General features: G+C 46.6%; 1 protein-coding gene across 4 annotated transcripts in view; it reads left to right on the top strand.

Annotated features, from left to right (window-relative positions):
* Window positions 1–5,817: 5,817 nt before the first annotated feature.
* EXTL3 (exostosin like glycosyltransferase 3) overlaps window positions 5,818–19,694 on the top strand; it is a 112,003-nt gene continuing 98,126 nt past the window's right edge. For all 4 annotated transcript variants that reach the window (XM_082277199.1, XM_082277201.1, XM_082277200.1 and 1 more), the window contains exon 1: window positions 5,818–6,006. The gene's annotated coding sequence lies outside the window, so the exon portion shown is untranslated. The remainder of the gene's footprint in view (window positions 6,007–19,694) is intronic.

Below are 19,694 nucleotides of genomic sequence, written 5' to 3'. Positions count from 1 at the left end.
GCGGACCTCCAGCACAGTCCCAGCAGACTGCCTTTTACAGCCTTTTCCCAAAGTGACTCTAATCCAGAAAGATCGTTTTATGCCTGCTATCGCTTTGGATTTTTAGCAGACACAGATGATTCACTCAGCTCACAGAAAGAACCGTGGAACAATGTCCCAAAAGATTATTTAAATGGAGTTTTGGGAGTGCATTTGGGGTGACCATGGGTAGTGTGCAGGCTCAAGGTCTGACTTTGGTGGGGGGTTTTGAGGGTGGGTGTTTTCCCCAGCCACCTGCAGACGTGTTTCCCAGCTGCCTTTAGCACATGATGATGATAATTTCTAACAGATAGTTTTCCTGACAAGGAAGAATTATCCCTGCTTTACATTGTGGGAGCTGAACCCAGGGACAAATGGAACAGCTGGCTTAAACACACAGGTCTGCGTGAGCAGAGTCTGCGCTCCCCCAGTCTTTTCAAGCACGCTCAGCAATCTGGCAGCTTGTCAAGGGCCCTCAAATTTTGTGGACTCGAGGGTGAGCTGAAGAGCTGGAGCATCACAGCCTTGAGTCTGGTAGCCTGGTGCAACAAAGCACACGCTGAAAATGATGCTTTTGTACTTTACCCAACTGCTTGGTTTGCAGTCACTTTTAATTTAAGTTTAGACAGTGCTGAGTGCTTAATTAAAAAAAAAGTGCTTTTGGTAGGCCAGAGTGTAATGCCTGAGCTGTGCCACAGTTTAAATATGTAGGTGTTTGGGGATTATGTTATAGACAAGCAAAATGATTGTTTCTTTTTAACTTCTGTTTAAATAAAGTTCAAATTATGGAATATTTAGTAGAGCAGAATAAGCTGATGCCTGGCAGCTTTTTCATACCAGTGGTTACCAGATGTGTCTGTATTTAGTATCCCGCCATCTGTTCCAGGGTGGAGTTTGGGGCTAGTCTGGGTATTTGGATGTGTCTTCTTCCTTGGGTATCTCTGGAAAACTTCAAAGCATCTGTGTTGAGATGAAGGGGAAGCATGGTTAGCTGTAATACTCCAGGAATTCAAGGGAATTTTCCAGAAATGCAGCTGATTCCTTAGTGCAGCAGGGCTTGGAAGGAGAAGGAGCCTTGAGGAAAGAGGCAGTGCTGGTATTTTGTGCCGTTACTCAGCCATTGCCAAGACCCAGTTGGAATTTTGCTTGGCTGTCCCCAGGCTGGGCTGCTGCTTCCTGCTTTGGATTGTGTCTTTCTTAGGAGTCCATGAAATTTCCAGGAGTATTGCAATATGGAAGTCTCTTAATGGGATTTAAAAAAATATTTCTGTAGCTAAGTTCTATTTAGATATGTTTTAGATAATTTCTTTTGATGCTGGATCAGTGTAGAATTACTGCGAGCTGTTACAGAACAAGGGGAAGGAAACTCCCTCTACCTTCACCCACTTATGCCATGTCCAGCTCCACCAAAGCCAGGAGTGGCCCATCACACTGAAATTCATTTCTGGTCATTTTGGGGATGGGGAAAAACGTATTTTGGTCCACAAACTACTTGTGAAAAATACTCACCTAGTGCTGGTAACAGCTTTTGGTTGTAGTGATCTGGAACATACTGGGGAGGAGGGAAAGCTACACTTGTCTCTATCCATCCAGTATCTCTCCATTTCTTTGTCACCACAGTCCTCATCCCTCAGAACTTACATAGGTGTTGCTGAAATAGGAAAATTAGCCTTTTAGAAAGGTTTTTGTGAAGAACATAGAATGGTTATGAATGGTTTTATAAACAAAACATGGTGGTTTTGGGTTTGGAATGAGAGGATCTTTAACGTCCCTTCCAACCAAAACCACTCTGTGATTCTATGATAATACAGTCATTTAATTAATTTATCTAGAATGTTTGTCCCTAATCAAACATGTGGCAGTGCAATTCGATGTACTCAGAGTGTGATCCATAATATTCCACCCCAAACAAAAACTTCTACTCCATTTCTTGCCCAATGATTTTTCTTTTACAAAGCCAGGTAAAACAAAAACAGCAAGTGTGCCCTCATTAGCAAGGGAACAGGCATTTATTTTCCTCATCCCATTTAAGCACCAGGCAGTGTCCTCCAGCATCTTTCCAAAAGCTTCCACTACTTTTATAAGCTTATTTTCTTTTGCCACCAGGAACTGGTTCCTCTGTGCAGGATGCTGACAGTTCATTGTGTTTGCTCTTTGGATCCCAGCTGGGGCTGCACCGGGTCCAAAGCAGAATTAGGATTTGGGAGGAAAAAGCCTTTATGTCTCTGTGTCCCTTCCTTTTCCTTTCCTAGGCCAGATATTGCCCCTGGGTGATTAATTTCACGTTCCAGCCCTTTCCATGCTTTATGGCCAGCAGTGGGGTGTATTGTTACAATACTCCTTGTGCCCATGGGGTCTTCAAAGGGTTTTATTTAACTGTACTGAGATGCCTTCACTTACCCCTGAAATGCAGCTACTTAAGCTGTGAAGCCTGGCAGCTGCTCTAACAGCAGGAGCACGACCAGGCCACTGCTTTTATGTCATAAAGTAAGGGAAGAAAAAAAATTTCCATATCCATTAAAAAACTGCAGGGAAAATGTAAATTGTCAGAATATAATTACCTAAGCTGGAGTTTGGCCAGCGTTCCAGATTAACATTTCCTCTCGTGAAGCCATGGGATACCTGATGGCCAAAAGCAGTCGGAGTCTCAGCAGGATTAAAAACTGAGCTTTGCTGTGTAGTTGTTCCATAGTGGCTGAGAGATGTAGATAATCTATTTAGCACCTACAGCACCCTGGGGCTAAAAAGTGGCTGAATCCTATGAAATCCGATAGAAGTGTCTGAGGTTAAGAGTGCAGTCTGAAAACATTCCATGAAACTTGTAAAATCCGTGGATGGTCCAACCTTGGTACTGTCTCCGGTGGAAGGGAGGACAAAGAGATTAAAAAAGATGTACCAGAAGGATTGCAGCAGGGAAAAGATGGAAGCCCAGGGTCCTCCCTGCCATTGTTGTTCCGTGTTTTTCTGAGGTTTATTTCAGGCCATGGAAGCGTGCCACGGAAATGTGCATTAGCTGGCTCTGAAACTCCTTAATACCTGCTTGCAATGACTCAATGTAATTTAGAGCAGGTTGGAGACACCAGGATGCAAGACATGCTTAGGAGGAAGGGGGATGAGGAGGAGGGAATGTAGTGCAGGTAAGGAAAAGAGGGAAAGTGGGGACTATTTACGTGGAAAGGACACAAAGGTGTGATGGCACTGACTGTGTTCAGCTGCAGCTGCCAAGTGTAGGTAAGTTCAAAGGTAATAAATATAAGGGAGGTTCCCAGCCTGAAATAATACAGAGGTGTCTAAAGAAATGATTCTGTGAGCAGAATCCCACACTGGTTTGGGTTGGAAGGGACCTTAAAGCTCATCCAGTGCCACACCCTGCCATGGGCAGAGTCACCTTCCACTATCCCAGGGCTCCAAGCCCTGTCCAACCTGGCCTTGGACACTTCCAGGCATGGGGCAGCCACAGCTTCTCTGGGAATTCTATTCCAGGGCCTCACCACCCTCACAGGGAAGAGTTTCTTCCTAAAGGTTGAACGGAAGGCCAAGATCTAAACTGCGGCTGCTTTTTAGGTGGCTTTGCTTTACATCTGCACGTTTCCATACAGCAGGATTAGTGTTTTCAGTCCTCCACCCTGTCAGCTTCAGCTCAAGGTCACCATGGAGCTTCCAAGTCTTTAACAGGACTGGCACTGTGAATTGAGTCTGTTCCTTTGGGAAAACAGGTTTGGAAGCTGATAAGAGTAAAAGGCTTCTCCTTGCCAGAAAAGTGTTGGGCAACTTTATCTGCAACTTATTTTCTTGTTTAAACTATTATTAATCACAGGTTATAGACTCTGTCCTTTAGGATCCATTTCTGATGTGGAAATTTTGAATGTATATGAGAAAATAAAAGCCCGGATGGCAGGAAAGTTTGGAAATTGAGGGTATTTGAATACAGTGATTTTTCTTTTGGGATAAACAGAAGGCAGCAGAGTAGTGCATTTTTCACTTGCTAGAAGGGAAGCTGAAAACTCCTCTTTAATACCAATTCCTGTTAAGAGTAAGAAGGGGAAACACACAGAGAAGGGGATTAAATCTGAAGGTGTCTCTGTCAATATAATCTGTAATAGCCTTGATAACACTTCCTGAAAGGGAGACTTGTCAGACTGGCTGCTGATCCTGGCAGCTTGTTTTCTTCTGGTAGCTGGGAGAAGAATTGTTGCTTGAGTTGAGTCCTGAAGTGCACATTCTCCACTGGTGTCTCCTCCTCAGTGAGGACCTGAAGGGACTGATTGTCTCCCTGTTTCCTCATGCAGAGCTCCAGGTAGATCAGGGTGGAATGCAAAACCCCAAGCTGTGGCACAGTGGGAACAGATGTGTGTGGTAGGACAACGTGGGTGTGTTCAATGATTTGAGTGTTAATTTAGTCTTTCTACTGTGTGATAGTCATAGTCTTTTTAAAATTTTTGTCCTGATAAAATATAAAAAGTATTGTTTCTCCGAGCCTTTGAACCCGCAGTGCCTATTCCTGCCCTTCTGTACAGCATGTTCCCTGCGGCGAGATTGGATTTTGTGCTGCTTATCAAAGGGTGGACCTGTGCCCCCGCCTCAACCCTCGCTGGTTTTTCATCTCAAAATAAAAGTTAGTTTCTCCTTGCATTCTTTACACATGTGTAAATGACTGCTAAAAAGCATAGAGCAATGGAAAAGTGGTTTTTCGCCATTTTGAAGTGCTCATGATTTATTAAAGCTGAGATTCTTGGAGCTTTGTGGCCAGAAACACACCACCCTCTTTTACTCCTGGAGATAAACCCCCATTTCTTCCTGTGAAAAACTCTCTAATTCCCCCAAAGTTGTCAGATTGTGTGTTTTGGGGTGGAATTTGATTGCTATAAATATGAATGCCTTTCATGGAGCTCCTAATATATAAAATTAGAATGCATAAACAGGGGACTGGACCTGTGTGACGTGGTTTTGTTGTGAGAAGATGCTGGCACTGTTACTTGCCTTTCCCCCCCACATTTATTTCTTCATTGCTTTTTTCCCCCTCTTTTGCTTCAGTTACCATCTGTTGCATTCTATGTTTGGTACTTGTCAGTGATTTCTACATAGCTCCTCTGACTTAACAACATTTAACCACTGATGCTGTTCACGCCAACCCTCCAGCTTGGATCTGGATGTTATTTTGTAACAAACTCCAAACCATAGTGGTATTTTAGTATCTGCTGATCATTTTCCCACAATATAGTTGTTTTCCTAACCCCTTTTGCCAGGAGGCACCTGGACGGCTCTCACAGGGTCAGTGGCAACCATTGCATCCACGTAACTATAGGGCTGTGGCATGACAGAGCTCCATGGCGGCATCCTCATGGGGTTCTTGGAGGATTCACAGCACTACATGGACCGACTGAGCTCCATAAGGACACTCTGACAGGATTTTAGGGGGATACATAGAGCTGTGTGCTCACAGGGCCGGCCTGCGGCTGCCCCTTCGAGGAAGCATCGAGCACTGACAACATGGCGGCCCCTCCATGAGGGGAGCGGAGGGTGTGAGGTACCGAGGGGCGCGCGCCTGCCTTTTAGGCGGGAAAAAGCGCCCGGGCGCGGCGCGCGTGCGCAGTGGCGGGAGCGGAGCTGAGGGACCTTCGGCTGTTCCCGGCAGGTTCCGGAGGCGAGTCTCTCTGCTCCCCGCCCTCAACCCTTCGGGTATCTCCGCCTCCGCTTCGCCTATCTCCGCCCCCACTTCGGCTATCTCCGCCCCCCATCGTTAGGTTCCGCCACCACTTCGGTAACTTCCGCCGGTTCGGTCGGAAATGGCCGAAGACGTGCGAGACCCAGCGGTTTAAGGGGAGAAGACCGGCCGGCTTCTCGGAATAAACCAACTGTGTCCGGCCCGTGGGGGGGGGGGGGGGGAGCAGGGGAGGGCGGACGGAGCGGGAAGACGAGGCAGCGGCTATGGCTCCCCCCCCAGCCACTCGCGACTCCGCCGGGAGGGCGAAGTGAGGGCGCCGAGAGGTAGGAGCGGACCGTACCACGCACGGGGAGAGGGGGAGGAAGGTGGGAGAGCGGTAACATTCCCCCCGGAACCCCCCCGCGGCAGCCCGTGGGGCCGGGTAAGGCAGGAATGGTACAGTCCGGGGGAAACCCCCTGGAGCGGCGGCGTGGGGGGGGCTCGGCTGGGGCGTCCCTGAGGGGCAGGAGAGGGGCGCGGGGTCCCCGAGAGCCGGGGGAGCTGTGAGCGAGGGTCCCTCAAGGCTGGGGAGGCTGCGAGAGGGGTCCCTGGGGCTGGGGGAGCTGTGAGCGGGGTTCCCTGAAGGTTGGGGGGGCGGTGAAAGGGATCCCTTGGGGCTGGGGAGGATCTGAGGGGGATCCCTCAGGGCTGGGGGAGAGCTGTGAGCGGGGCTCCCTCAGGGCTCGGCTCACGGTGGGGAGAGGTTCCTGAGAGCTGGGGGGGTCTGTGAGGGGGGTCCCTCAGGGACTGGGGTTCCTTCAGGGCTGGTGAGGCTGTGAAGGGGGTCCCTCACCTCACAGCGTGAGAGACATTGTGGGGATGTCACACTGCAAGGGGGGAGTCCCTCAGGGCTGGGGGGCTGTGAGAGAGTCCCTCACAGCGTGAGGGGCGTTGTGGGGGTCTCACAGAGTGAGGGACACTGTGGAGGGGTCCCCACAAGGCTGGGGACCCTCATGGTGGGAAGGCTGTGATGGCAGGTGGTGCCCAGGTACTGCTGACAGGCTCCAGCCTTCCTGCCTGTCCTTGCCCCTGCATCCAGCAAGGATCCTGAGACCTCCTTGTCCCGCCTGTGGATCCCCAGTGTTTTGGGGGCTGTCACGGCCCCCCTGGCCAGTGAAACCCCATTTCTCCCACTCCGAGGCAGTGCCTGAGTTGTGGTCCCTGGGGTTCTTGATGGGGTTCTGCCTTGTGAGGTGGTGAGGACAGCAAGGATGAGGCTGCCTTTGCTCTGGGCTACTTAGCGTGGCTGGTATTGCACTCCTGTGAGTTATTTGCTAAAGTTGAGGTTTGTGTTATTCTCTTTTCCCAGCTGTTTTCCCCACATGAGGTCTCTTCTTGCTCAAAAAACATCGGGGTCTTTACCAAAAATTTTACCAGTGTGGCAATAATAACTTACTGCCAACAGGCTAATGCCCTGTTACCCTGGTCCAAACCCAAACAATTTGGAGCCTGAAGGGCCTGGAAATGGTTCAAGTGGTATTAAGGATTCACAGAGATGCTGAGAAGCACTTTAAATACGCTGTTCTGTTGCCGTGTGTGTGTTAAAATCCAAACATTGACCAGTTTCTGACCTCTTGTTGCTTTTGTGTGAGTCTGACAGATCGTGTGTTTATATCATGATACGATAACTTGCCTTTAAAGTGCCTGGGTTTCTTGTGCTGCAAGTCTCACATGTGTGTGAAGAAGATTAAGTAACTTTGTTTCCTGAGAGGAGTGTCACATGCAGGTGATTATCTTAGATATTTCTGTTCTCATGGAGAAATCTATGATATCCAAGATAGTAACATCTTGGAACGTGGGTTGTCAGGTTTTATCAAGTACTGAGTAATCTTAAATCTTAAATTCGTTTCTATGCAGAAATAGCATCAGAAATGAACCATAGTCTGATTATGTGATGATGGGGAGAGAGCTTCGCCTTCCCCTCACAAATCCCTTAACTTCATGTACCATCTGAGAGCCCAGTTGTTATCTGTACCCACTCAGGACTTTAGGATGCCTCTGCTTTTCCATTTCTCGTTCAGAAATGGGAGTTTGCATGGGTTCAGCTCAGTGTTCAGGGATTCTGGAGCAGGGGTAACTGACTGCCTTGAATGAGCAAATTTTTCCGGCAGCTCAGCTGTGGTACAGACAGTTCTTGAACTTCTTGATGTCGTGTTGCAGAAGGGAAGTCCAAAGCAGTTTTCTGGAATTCTCTGATTTTTCAAGTGGGGTCTCTTAGCTCTCATGTTTGTTTACACGTGATGATGGATTTTGGCAGTTGTCAAGTCAGAGCAAAAGCAGCAAATGCAGGGAACAAGTAAAACATGATTGTTGAATTGCCTTCACTTAGGCTGTGTCTCAATGATACACGGCAAAATTGGAGGGTTGTTTGTGTACTGTTCAGATGGGCTGGGAAAGATCATCATCATCTTCCCATGAATATTTGTGGATCTCTGGGACTGTTTAGTTGATGAGTTGGATCTTGTTGACGCATTCCCAAGTTTTGTTTATTTATGGGGAGCCAGAGCCCTTCCTGAGCTTGCTTCCCATGACTATTAATTCTTGAAATGCAATGACATCTTCAGCTTAATTTTTTAGCGTTTGTCCCTCTCCTTCTGGCTGTATATATTTTGTATTTCTTGTTTTTTCCTTCCAGTCTCTGTTGCCTGATTTTTTCCTTTTTGCTCTTTGACTCCTGTTGCCTCTCCCGGTTGCCTTGCCTGTTTTCCCAGGGCATTCCTCCTGCTGCCCACGGTAATGTTTTCACCAGGCTGGGAATTGCAGCTAACCACAGATGTTACCTGTTTGATGCCAAGATCATGGCAGCCCTTTGTGAATTGGTTCCTGGTCCAGAGACAATTATTCTGCTTTGGAAACCCCACAGAAACAGTGAACGGGAAGGGACCTTGTGCTCATTAGCTTCTGTCTCATCACCAGAGATTTTTTCTGTGATCTGTGCTGAATACCTTTATTTTTTGAGAAGGAGCAGACTGTGAACGTTTTGAAGCAGCTCCTAACACCGGGATTTTAACTCGGGGTGGAATATTTGGTGTTACTCCTAACGATGGAAACCCAGAGCAGGATTCCTATGTCTTAACCACCCAACAAGCAAAATACTGGGGTTTTTTGTTTGTTTTCATGTGAAAAAGGCAAGTGTAACTTGTAGGCGTGTTTAGATACGCCACTGTGTATTGAAAAGACAAAAAAGTATCTCTGCTGCTGTGTGGCTTGGCAGTGGGGGAAGCATTCCCATGGGATTTGGGGGACGCAGCTGGGACCGCCAGTTGTCTCCTACAACCCGTGCTGACACAGGCTGTGCTTGCTGGGCTAAAGCTAGCACGGGAATGAGCTGCAGTTGTGGGGCTGCAATTTAGGCATATCCTCAAAAGCAGAGTTTTCTTCTCGGAGAACATTGAAAGTGCTGTTTACTGGGGCTTGTCGTGGTTGAGTTTGGCTCCTGCAGTGCAGCTGGCTGTTCGTCACATGCAAATCGTGGTGGTGGATGCTGCCTGAGAAGAGGTGCAAAGCCAGTTTGAGGTTTTGGGGTTTGTTTAGGAAGGATAAAGACAGAAGCATGTGCAGCTCCGTGGCTTGCAGCTCATCGATCCCTGGGCTGCCTGGGTGTAGGAAGCCTCGAGCGCTGGCCCACCAGGTAAATTGATGTTATTACAGCACTTGCAGGGCCAGTTTTGAAGTGCAAATTGAAATCCCGTTTCTGTGAAGTCATTGCTGTTTGTTAATTGATGCCTGTTACCGGCAAGAGCAGTTCAGAGGTCTGACTAATCCTTCTTGGATGAAAGAGGGTACTTTTAGGTTAGATTTTAGGAAGGAATTCTTCCCTCTGAGTGTGGGGAGGCACTGGCACAGGTTACCCAGAAGCTGTGGCTGCTCCGTGCCTGGAAATGTCCAAGGCCAGGTTAGACAGGGCTTGGAGCAACCTAGGAGAGTGGAAGGTGTCCCTGCCTATGGCAGGGGGTTGGAATTGGATGAGCTTTAAGGTCCTTTCCAGCCCTGACTATTCTGGGATTTGATGATCTGTCCCTGCTAATTGGTGGTAAATGGATAATGGTTTCTCAGGGCTATGTTGATATACCCAATAACACCACAAAGTGACCTGTCCCTCACGGGTAAAATCGAGTGAAATACAGAACATTGAGACTTATAAATCAATCAAATCAATCCTTTATGGGTTTTTTTGGGTGGGACAGAACCCTAAACCTCCAAACCAGCTGTTAATCTGTAGCCACTAATGGACATAAAGAATATTTTAAAGCACATATTTTTAATGAATCTCAGGATTTCTGCTCTTGCTCTCAGTTTCTTAAGTGGTTGGAATCTTGTTGCCTGCATTTGTGTTTTCTCTGCTATCCTCTGCCCTCCCCTTTCCCCATGAATTTTGGAGCATTAAGAAAATGTGCCACTTTTCTAATGCGAACGCCTGCCTGAGAGTGGTATCAGAACATGGGCTTAACCCACGGCCTCCAAGAAACACTTTCAAGCTTCTTCTAATAGAAAATGTAAATAACATTTCCCAGTGCACAAGTAACGTTTTTATTCCCCTACTTTGCCCAGTGCCCAGGTGCTTGGTCTTTTACCTGTCTTGTCTCATAAAATGCTTTCTTTAATGGTTCAAAATACTTCCAGGTATCTTCTCATCTGACTTTAGTTTTAGGGACAGTGACAGCCTGAGGTTTGTTTTTCTTCCTGTTGTGTTTTGGTACCAGTGTTGCCTGAAGTGTGGATTCTAATATCTGCCTCTGCATGAGCTTTCTTCCCATTCAGTGCTACCCTTCAGTGTAACAAAGTCATCTCAAATCTGTGCCGGAATATTGGGCATCGATGGATTCATCTGGAAGTGAGTTCTATTTGTTTAAAGGCCACAGTGCCACAGAGCAGGAAATGCAGTGCTCTGAGCATGTGTTGCCTTCCTCAAGGATCACTTCTTGACAGGTTTGTAAATCCGGTCAAAGATGTGATGGATTCAAGTTTGGACACTAAATGTGGAAATTGGCTTCTCTGCTTGTAAAAGCAATACAATTAAAACCATCCAACATCCTCCATTATGCTGTCCCATCAACACATCTCCATTTCCTTTTCCCCACCCCATATGTACCCCACCTTCTGGGCCCAGATTTAATAGAATTGAGCACGTCACTGAACGTGGGAAAGGCTTCTTTATCTTTTCCACCCGTGGTCCGGTGCCTCCGCATCGTATGTAACGCGGGAGCACATCGGGCTGGGATTCATACACGTCTTTTAGCGTTTCTATTACGGGCACGAGGAAGTCATTATGCTGCAGGTCTGCTCTGTGTAGGCACTTAGTGGGAAGTGATGTGTTCTGGATTGTGTTGGTGTGGAGTGGAGGATATGCTGTGGAGTACTGCTGACACGCAGATGATGCCTGGAAAAGGTTGGCATGGAAGCGTTGGAGCTTGTGACAAGAAGAAGCTGCCAAACAAGTGGGGAGCCTCGGAGTTGAGAGCAGAGCCTAAATATATAGAGCAATGCTGTGAGCCTCTTTCTAAGGGGTCTGGAAAGTCTAAGCAGAGTAGTCTTGAATTCCCTACCACAGCCTTTCTGTCTGCAGGAAAGCTTGTGAGGGTCTGCAAGTAAAATAGGTTGGAAATCTTTAATATAAGTGCAGTAGTGACATCAAAGCTGTGATGTGTGACCAGCAGGTGGGCAGAAGTCAGGACAGTATGATCCTGTCTTCCTCATTTAGAGGTAATTTTCTGGCCATGTGATACAGGAGCCTATTGACTCCCAGAAATGCATTGTACACCTAATAATACGTGTCAGGGAATAGGTTAACATCGCTCTCAGATAATTAATAAAGATAGCACTTCCATAGCAAATAGGAAGGAGAAAAACCAACCCATGCATTGTTTAGCTAAGATATTTCTTTCCTTAGGCATCTCTCCTGGGAAGACCTTGGTGCTTGGAAATGAATCTGCCGCCTACCTTGTGTACCTTCATTTTAATGTGGGGATTGAGGAGGAGCCAGCTATCGGAAAAGCAGCCAGAGATGGATGTCTTGGAAAGGTGCCACTAATTACTGTGGCATCTGACAATTAGCTTTTAAGCCTTTCCTCCCAAAGTTCTCAACGGTGCATCCCGAAACAAAAACAAAGACCTGGAGAAGGGGGAGAGCTGTCCTTGTAGTGATCTTGTAGGGTGGTTGTTAAGAGCAGAAGGTGGAATTCATTCTGCCGTGATTCCCTTCCAGCAGAGCAGGTCAGATTTGATGGACACAGAAGCATTTTGGTTTTTTTGCTGCTGGGCTCTGTTGTAGTTGCAAACTTCTTACACTTATTACCTTTAAAACAACTTTGAGGCTGCCATTCTTCACTGGGAAAGCTGTAAATCAGTAACATCTGCAAAGTGTCATTGTTGGTGTTAATCTGAGAATTTTTAACAAAAATCAAGATGTAATAAAAAAAGATACAAAGAAATCTTGCACTTGGTTTCTTGCATTTGCCCCCAGGGTCTTGTGACTCTGTTTTTATTTTGTGGCAATGATGAATAGCACCAAGCCTTTTGCGAGTATCTCACGGGTGTAGTTAGTTAGGAGTAATGACTGAGTTGGAGCTGGCAGGTATCTCAAGGTTTTTGTACAGAAGCTGATCTCCCCCCACCCCTCAGGGACCAGACCTGCTCTTTCTCTGGAAATGACTTTTACGTTGTTGGGACAATGATGATTTTGATTAGAAAGGCCAAGCTACAGAATTATTTCTCCCTCATCAAACGAGATTTTGGGGAAGATGTTTTTGCATGCACTGAGTGTTTCACTGAGCTTGTGTTTCGGGTGACATTGCTCAGGTGGCAATGCCAGGAGCATCTTCTGGGGTAGTTTGTACCAGCATGACCCAGGCTTTGCTCTGACTTGTGTCTGTATAATTCCATTGCCTTGGAAGAAGTGACCTGGAATCTGCAGACAGATCTGGCGTCTGTTTCCATGTGCATCTCCGATCTCTGCTGCGTGTGCCAACACGCGAGCCTTGGGTTACAGCAGCTCTCCCTGGGACAGAAAGTGGCAGCTGTTTGACAAATGCAATGGAGCGAGTGTTATAAAAAGAACCAAAGTGAATTTCCTCTCCTCAAAACTGATTAAAGCAGGAGCAGTATTGGGAATGCTTCTTGTGAGTTTGGTGTTCCTGTGCAGGGGAGTCTTGCTTGGACACTTTGCTGCCCCTCTGCCTATTCTTAGCCTGTTTACCAAAAGCTGTTATGTGTGCATCGGGAGACCTCCACGTTCAGGCTGTTTGTGTGTTTATGTGGAGCCTTTTGAGGAGAGAGGGGATTATATCCAAGCTTTTTTGTCACCTCCTTCAGCTTCTGTGCTTTATAACTGCTCAGGAAATACAGGTTAATGTTTCCATAGTGTCTCAGTGTATCGAAGAGTGTCTGTGATGCAGGGAAGTACTGCCTGGTACTTGTTGACATTGACCTTTGAATTTGAGATTTGTGACATGGTTGAACTGATTTCACAGCCTGCTGCTAGAAGGGGTTGCCTTGGTCCCTCTCCCTCTCTCAGCTCTGCAGTCCTTGCGTTTCATATGATGCCTCAGTGAAGTGATTTAGTTTGAAAATCCAACAGCAAACTGCTTGAGGGATTTTTGGTAGGAGGTGAAGTCCCCTTAGTGGTGGGGAGCACAAGGCAAGGGCTGGTGCCCTGGGAGGTTTCATGCTGGAGTGTCCTTGGAGGGGGATCAGAGAATAGTTTAGATTGGAAAAACACTTGGAGATCACAGAGTCCAACCATTCCCAGCACTGCCAAGGCCACCACTGACCCATGTCCCCAAGTGCCACATCCACATGGCTTTTCAATCCCTCCAGGGATGGAGACTCCAGCACTGCCTTGGGCAGCTGCACCAGGGCTGGACAGCCCTTTAAGTGAAGAAATTTCTCTTAATATCCAACCTAAACCTCCCCTGGCACAATTTGAGGCCATTCCTCTTGTCCTGTCCCTGTTCCCCGGGAGCAGAGCCCGACACCCCTGGCTGCCCCTCCTGTCAGGGAGTTGTGCAGAGCCAGAAGATCCCCCCTGAGCCTCCTTTTCTCCAGGCTGAGCCCCTTTCCCAGCTCCCTCAGTTGCTCCTGGTGCTCCAGCCTCTTCCCCAGCTCTGTTCCCTTCCCTGGATACGCTCAATGTTCTTGTCCCAGAAGTGTCCCCAGGACTGGAGGTGTCCCAGCAGAGCCAGCACAGGGAATGGGCACTGCCCTGGCCCTGCTGGCACTCCAGAGCTGGGACAGCCCAGGGGCCCTTGGCCTCTGGCACAGCTGGGCTCATGGCCAGCTGCCTGTGGGCCACCTCCCCCAGGTTCTTTTCCACCCAGCAGCTTTTCAGCCCTTCCCCTGGCAGTCATAGGAGTGGCTGAGATGGCAGAGCTTGGGCAGGTGAGAGTGGGACAGTGACACAGCCACTATGCTGTGTCAGGGAGCTGCCCCAGCACCCTTTTATCTTCCCTGCAGCCCCAGAGTGTGCTCAGGACCAAGGAGGGTGATTTAATGAAGCGCAGGGACTCGTTCTAAATGAACACGCTGAATGGACAAGAATAGCTGGCTGTTGTATATGACTATGAAGGTCACCAGGATCAGATGCTCATTTTTCAGCTCCTCATTGCTGCTGGGTGCAGCAGAGCTTTGTGCTGACACAGGCAGTTCCTCTCAATGGGGCTGGAGTGGCACTGAGAGAAGAAAATGCCATGTTTTGAAGGCTCTTGGTAGCGAGACAACTGGAAAAATGTGTCTTGGGTACAAATTTTTCAGACTTTGGGGCTTCTTTTTATAGCTTGGCTTTTTCTCTGATGTCTGCTTGCTATGACTTCTGCTTTTCTGTTTTGAGAAGTGAAATTAATAATCTCCCTTACTTCCTGTCCAATGGGAAGGAATGTCTTCATCCTGGCCCAAGCTGAGCTGCAGATGAGACCTGTTTTGGGAACTGTGTTATGCAAAAGCAGAGGAAGAGGAAACAAACAGTTGTCTATTCTCTTTGAAATGCAGTTTTAATGGTTTCTTGGTAATTCATGCAATTATTTAATCGGCTGCATGATCCCTGGGATTATTATTCTTTCCAGCTAATAACTGGAGCAGGAAAGTTATCTTGTAAATTTAAAAAAAAAAAAAAAAAAAAGAATTGGCATATGTTGTTTGCAGGACTCTGTTTTAGTAATTGTTTGCAATGACCTTTTGGAATCTGTGAGAGAAAATTTATTTGCTTGACTTTCTCCCAGATCAGCTCCTGGCAATCTCGATATAGAACAAAATTGAGTTGTTTTAGGTTTTTTAATTACATTCTGACAGCAAAGCCTGTTTTTCTATGTGCATTACAGTTGTGGCTTTTTTAAAGGTTAAGCTCTATTTGACAGGACTTCCATAGATGAAGTTTTTGAAACTTTTTGGTTTAGTTGTTTGCTTGGATTTTTTTAAAACCAGAATTGTTTATCCAGGGTATTATTACAAAATAAGTCTTTATTTATTTATTTCTTAATTTAAGGAGAAAGTTCTTGCTGTATTTTTGAATGTCTAGTTGCATGATGATGAAAGGTCTGTGGGTTTTTTGTTGGTTTATTTGTGGGTTTGCTTCAGTGTTATTTTGGTTTTGGGTTTTTTGTTTGCTTTTTTGTTTTTCAGCTTTAGAGGCTGTAATCTGATTAGATCATAAAACCTTGTCAGGTTTACAGAAAGAAAAAATATTTTTTTTTTTTACAAAGTTTTAGCAGAGCTCTTCTGAAATCTGCTTCCTCAATGTCACTGGGTTGTGGTCAGAGCCCACTGTGGGTTTGGTTTGCAGGAAAATGTCCAATATCTGAAGGCCTTGCTCCACACCATCTTGTCTGCGTGAAACCTGCTCTTCTCGGGGATGAGACCAATGGTTCTTCCTTTTTCCCTTTTGAAAATTACGGCATTTTTCCACTTTAAAATCTGACAACTCTTGAGAGCGCAAGGTCAGAAAAACACATTGTGTGAAATCTCTCAGCATTCAAGTAAGAGTTTTCACATGAGAGCCCATTGCTCCATGTGTTTTCTGAAGCTGCACTTGGAGAGGCTGTGAGAGCCTGGTCCTTCAAACACACCAAAGAAAACTCTGAGAGCCGTGCCAAGGAGCAGGTGCTGTGAAATTCGGGTTCTGCCAAGTCTGGAGAAAATTGCGCTGATGGAGATCTGCGTCTCTCAAGGGAAAATAAGTCTCCAAAATGAGTGTCCAAGCTGGAACAAGCCAACAGATGCCAAAAATATGTCCAGTAGCTCAGTTTGCAGCTGAGGCAGTTCCCCTTCCTCTCAGGCTTATCCCTCAAGGCAGTGTGGAGTTGTTTACATAGGGGACAGAAATGACTGGAAGAGTCAAAGAGGACCCAGCCACAGTGAGCTGGAGCTGAGTGAGCAGCAGCCTGTGTGTTTTCAGCCTCTTCATCAGGCTGGTTTTGCACATCCCAACCTGAAAAAGTAGGCTTTTCATCCTTGGATCTGAATAGACAAACCTGAGGGGCTCCATATTTCCTGCTAAACTCCAGATAAGATCTTTTACTGTTTGAACTTGCAAAGCAGTTTAGGTGTGTGCTTCCCTGCTCGAAGGGTTCCTGCAAAAAGCTTGATCCACCCCTTCATTTAGTTGAGTCTGTTTGGAATGAACAATGCTCCTCAAGCTGTGAATACAAGAATGGTTTATCTTAAAAAAAAAAAATTAAAAAAACCCTTCCCTTCAAACAGATGATGTAATGCCCAAGCTCCATGTTTAAACAGTAGCTAATTTGCCAGGGGATAAACCAGGGTGAAATCTGTCAGGCTTTCTAATTTCCCACATTCACCAGAGCTTTGTTCTTTTTGCTTTCAAATGCAGGGTACGTTTGTGTGTCCACACTATGTGGTTTCCTTCAGCTTCTGCAGCCAAAGAGTTTGTCCAGGGGCAAGAGAAAATGTTGCTGTAAACCTTTTTTTGATATGCATCTTTTTAAGTTTTACTTTGTGACTGAATTAAAATCCTGAGCCATCCCTTTGATGAGCTGCAGCACAGGGTTTATTCTGAATTTGGATCTTGTCTCTTTGCAGGCACGTTCCTTTGGCCAAGCAAGATTCACTCCCTGCAAGGTCCCCAGGGCACTGCTGGGTGGGAGACTCCTTGTTCTGCAGCTGTTTTGGGCTGCCTGTGGATTGTTTACTTGGTGTTTGGACTCTCCTCTCCCAGCCAGTTCTGTACAAAACAAGGAACACTTAGTTTTCGCACATTAAAAAAAACAAACCCTTACATGAGCAGCTTTCTCTGCTGGTGGCAGCTCTGATCTGTGTAGTGCTTTGTGTCTGCTGACAAAAGGGGACTTTGGCTGGTCGTGGAAGAGGAAGGTTTGGATCAACACTCCCCTCCTCCTCCCTGGGATGGTCTGTTTATTGGAATTTTTCACTGACCTATTCCTTTAATCCTCAATTTTGGCACCATTTCCCAGGGCTCATGTAAGCACAGGACTCTGCCAGCCAGCAGGATGAACTAGGGCACACAACAGGGTTAGAGAGATCCAGGACCTGCAGTGTCTGCCTGTGCTGATGGGGTAGGGAAGATGTGACACGAGAAATTGAAGTGACAGTTCAAGGAATTGCTTCCATCTTCTCTGGCTTTTTCTACTGAAAAGCAAAAAATGCCCATCTTCGAACTTGGAGCAGCTTCATCTTAAAAGCTGCCACAATCTGGAGTGAACCTGTTTCTTGGGGATGTCATTAACCAGCTTGGCATGTGGGGTGGCTTCAGCAGTTTTTCTTCCTTTGAGCAGTGCTGGCAGAAAGCTCTGAGGGCGCCTTGTGCTGACGCTGCGCTGGGGCTGGAGCTGTTGCTCTGGAAAACAGCACTTGGGGAGAGATCACATCTGTGAGAGCCGGCGCTGACTCACAGCATCGAGATCTGCTGGGATGTGCTCCTTTCAAACAGCTGGATTTCAGAAACTCACAAAAATTGTGTGAGGGGTGGGAAGCTGAGGGGCTGTCCTGCAGCTGATGGTTTATTTTTTCCATGGTTGAAAACGAAGAGTAGTGGGCTGCTTGCAGTTTATGGTGGAGTTGTGCTTGATCTGTTCTGTTTATTATGATTTTATTCCCCACACTCTTCTTCCTGGTTTGACTCCTTCCTCTTTGTCATTGTTTTCACATAAATCCTTTTCCTCAGAATTTCCCTGGTCCCTGCCAGCTGTGGAGCACTTGGGAAGATACCAGAAAACATGAACTGCTCTGATGGACTGCTCAGAGGGGCACGGCTCGGCTGTGGAGCCTGGATTTAGCTGGAGCTCCTTGGATGGGCTGCACCACCCCATCTCCAGCAGCAGTGGGGATGTGTTGAGGAGCTGTGGGCTGCAAACAAGGAGCCTTTTGTTTGCTTGCCTTAGCAACCCTGCCTCTCTGAAAGCTGAGATGTTCTCACTCCCGCGGTGCTGTTCCTGGGAATGCAGGCCTGCTTTGGAGGGACAATCTCAGCAAACTGGGCCTTCTATCCCTAAACCTTTTTTTTTTTTTTTTTGATGACAGGAGGTCTCCAGCCAAAAGAAGTCTGGTTATCTGGTGTTTTTCCCCCAAGCAGTGTGTCCTGCTGACTCTCATCCTTTGCTGTATCTGTTCTGGTGGGCACGATGTGCTGAATTTAAATAAATTGTAGTCTTTGCTAAATATCTGTCAAATATTGACTTAGTCTGTAGGGTGAGCTGACGAAGCTGAAATTAATGGTGTAATTCCAGCTTGTTTGGCACGGGTGTGGAGGCGGTTTCATTGCAGATGGTAGAGGAAATTAAGATCTTACCTTGACTGCAGCTCAAGGGGAGGAAAGAGAAGCCTTGGGCTTATATGGCAGCCAGGAAAGACTTGGTGGAGACATAGAGGGGGAGTGTTTGTAAAGATATTGAGGGTGATAAAAACTCTTCCCAGTGAGTGAGGTCATAAGACAAAAATTGAGGAGTTGTTGTTAACTATGTGCTATTACAGGTGTCATGAAATGATCTTCTGCGTTCTGGTCCCTTGCCATACCCCTGGGATAATTTTTCTAAATCCATTGAAAATGAGATACAAAAAAAAAAAGAGACAATCTGGCTAGTTGAGGTTTTGGCACAGATCAACAGCCTCAGTGGTGGCATCTTCTGGCTTTGTGTGTTCACCTCTGCAGGTGAACAACTCCACGTGTTCCTGAGGTGCTGCAGCAAAATGACAAAGCCCTGACACCTCCAAGCAGGCAAAGAAATGGAGATGCAAGGAGGTGTCTCAAGGGATCCAAGTGATCCAAACAAGCTGATGGCAGAACTGGAGCTAAACTACGCAGCTTCCCTCGTGTCTCAGAGCCTGTCCTTCAAACTCCTGGGAAGCTTGTGGGTTTTTGAGGTTATTTTTGAGAGGTTTGTTGCTGGCATAAATGAATTTTCAAAACAATAAAATGCAACTTCAGGGCCAGTCCTGCTTGAGTGGCAGCAGGGATCTCAGGGCTGGTACAGTGAATCTGATGGAAGTTTATGTAAATGGGGAACTCATGAGTTGGTTTGTTTTTTTTTTTTAAACACCTTATTTCTCTTCACCCCTTAACTCTTTGCTGCAGGTAGTAAGACCTCCATTGTGGCTTTCAGTTTTGTGGGAGCTTTGTGCTTCCAATCGATTGGTTCCTGGCTGATTTTCAATAGCCCAGAGAGCAAATGTAATGCAGCAAATTCATTACATGCTAAAATATTTATTGTGTTACTGTAAAGGTCACTGATGGCAGTGGAGGTTCAGTAAGATACAGTCCTGAATCTTTGCAAAGATAGTATCTGTCACCACTCTCTTTTGAGAGCAGTGTCTTATAAAGTACCTGGAATAACTTTTCCTCAGCCCATACTTTTGGAGGTAAGTGTTTGGATATTGTGTAAGTTAATAAATGACTTGTGCTGCATCTGAAAGTGAACACCTGTATTTAATTTTGTCGTGTGTGCTCTCACAGGCAGACAGGGAGGGCAGAGCAAGAAAGGAGTCTTAATTTAACCTTGCCCCTTTTTGC

The sequence above is a fragment of the Coloeus monedula genome (genome assembly GCF_965178545.1).
Source record: "Coloeus monedula genome assembly, chromosome: 2".
Lineage (NCBI taxonomy): Eukaryota > Metazoa > Chordata > Aves > Passeriformes > Corvidae > Coloeus > Coloeus monedula.
The sequence above is the reverse complement of the archived record's forward strand: the minus strand, read 5'-3'. Positions and strand labels throughout refer to the sequence as shown.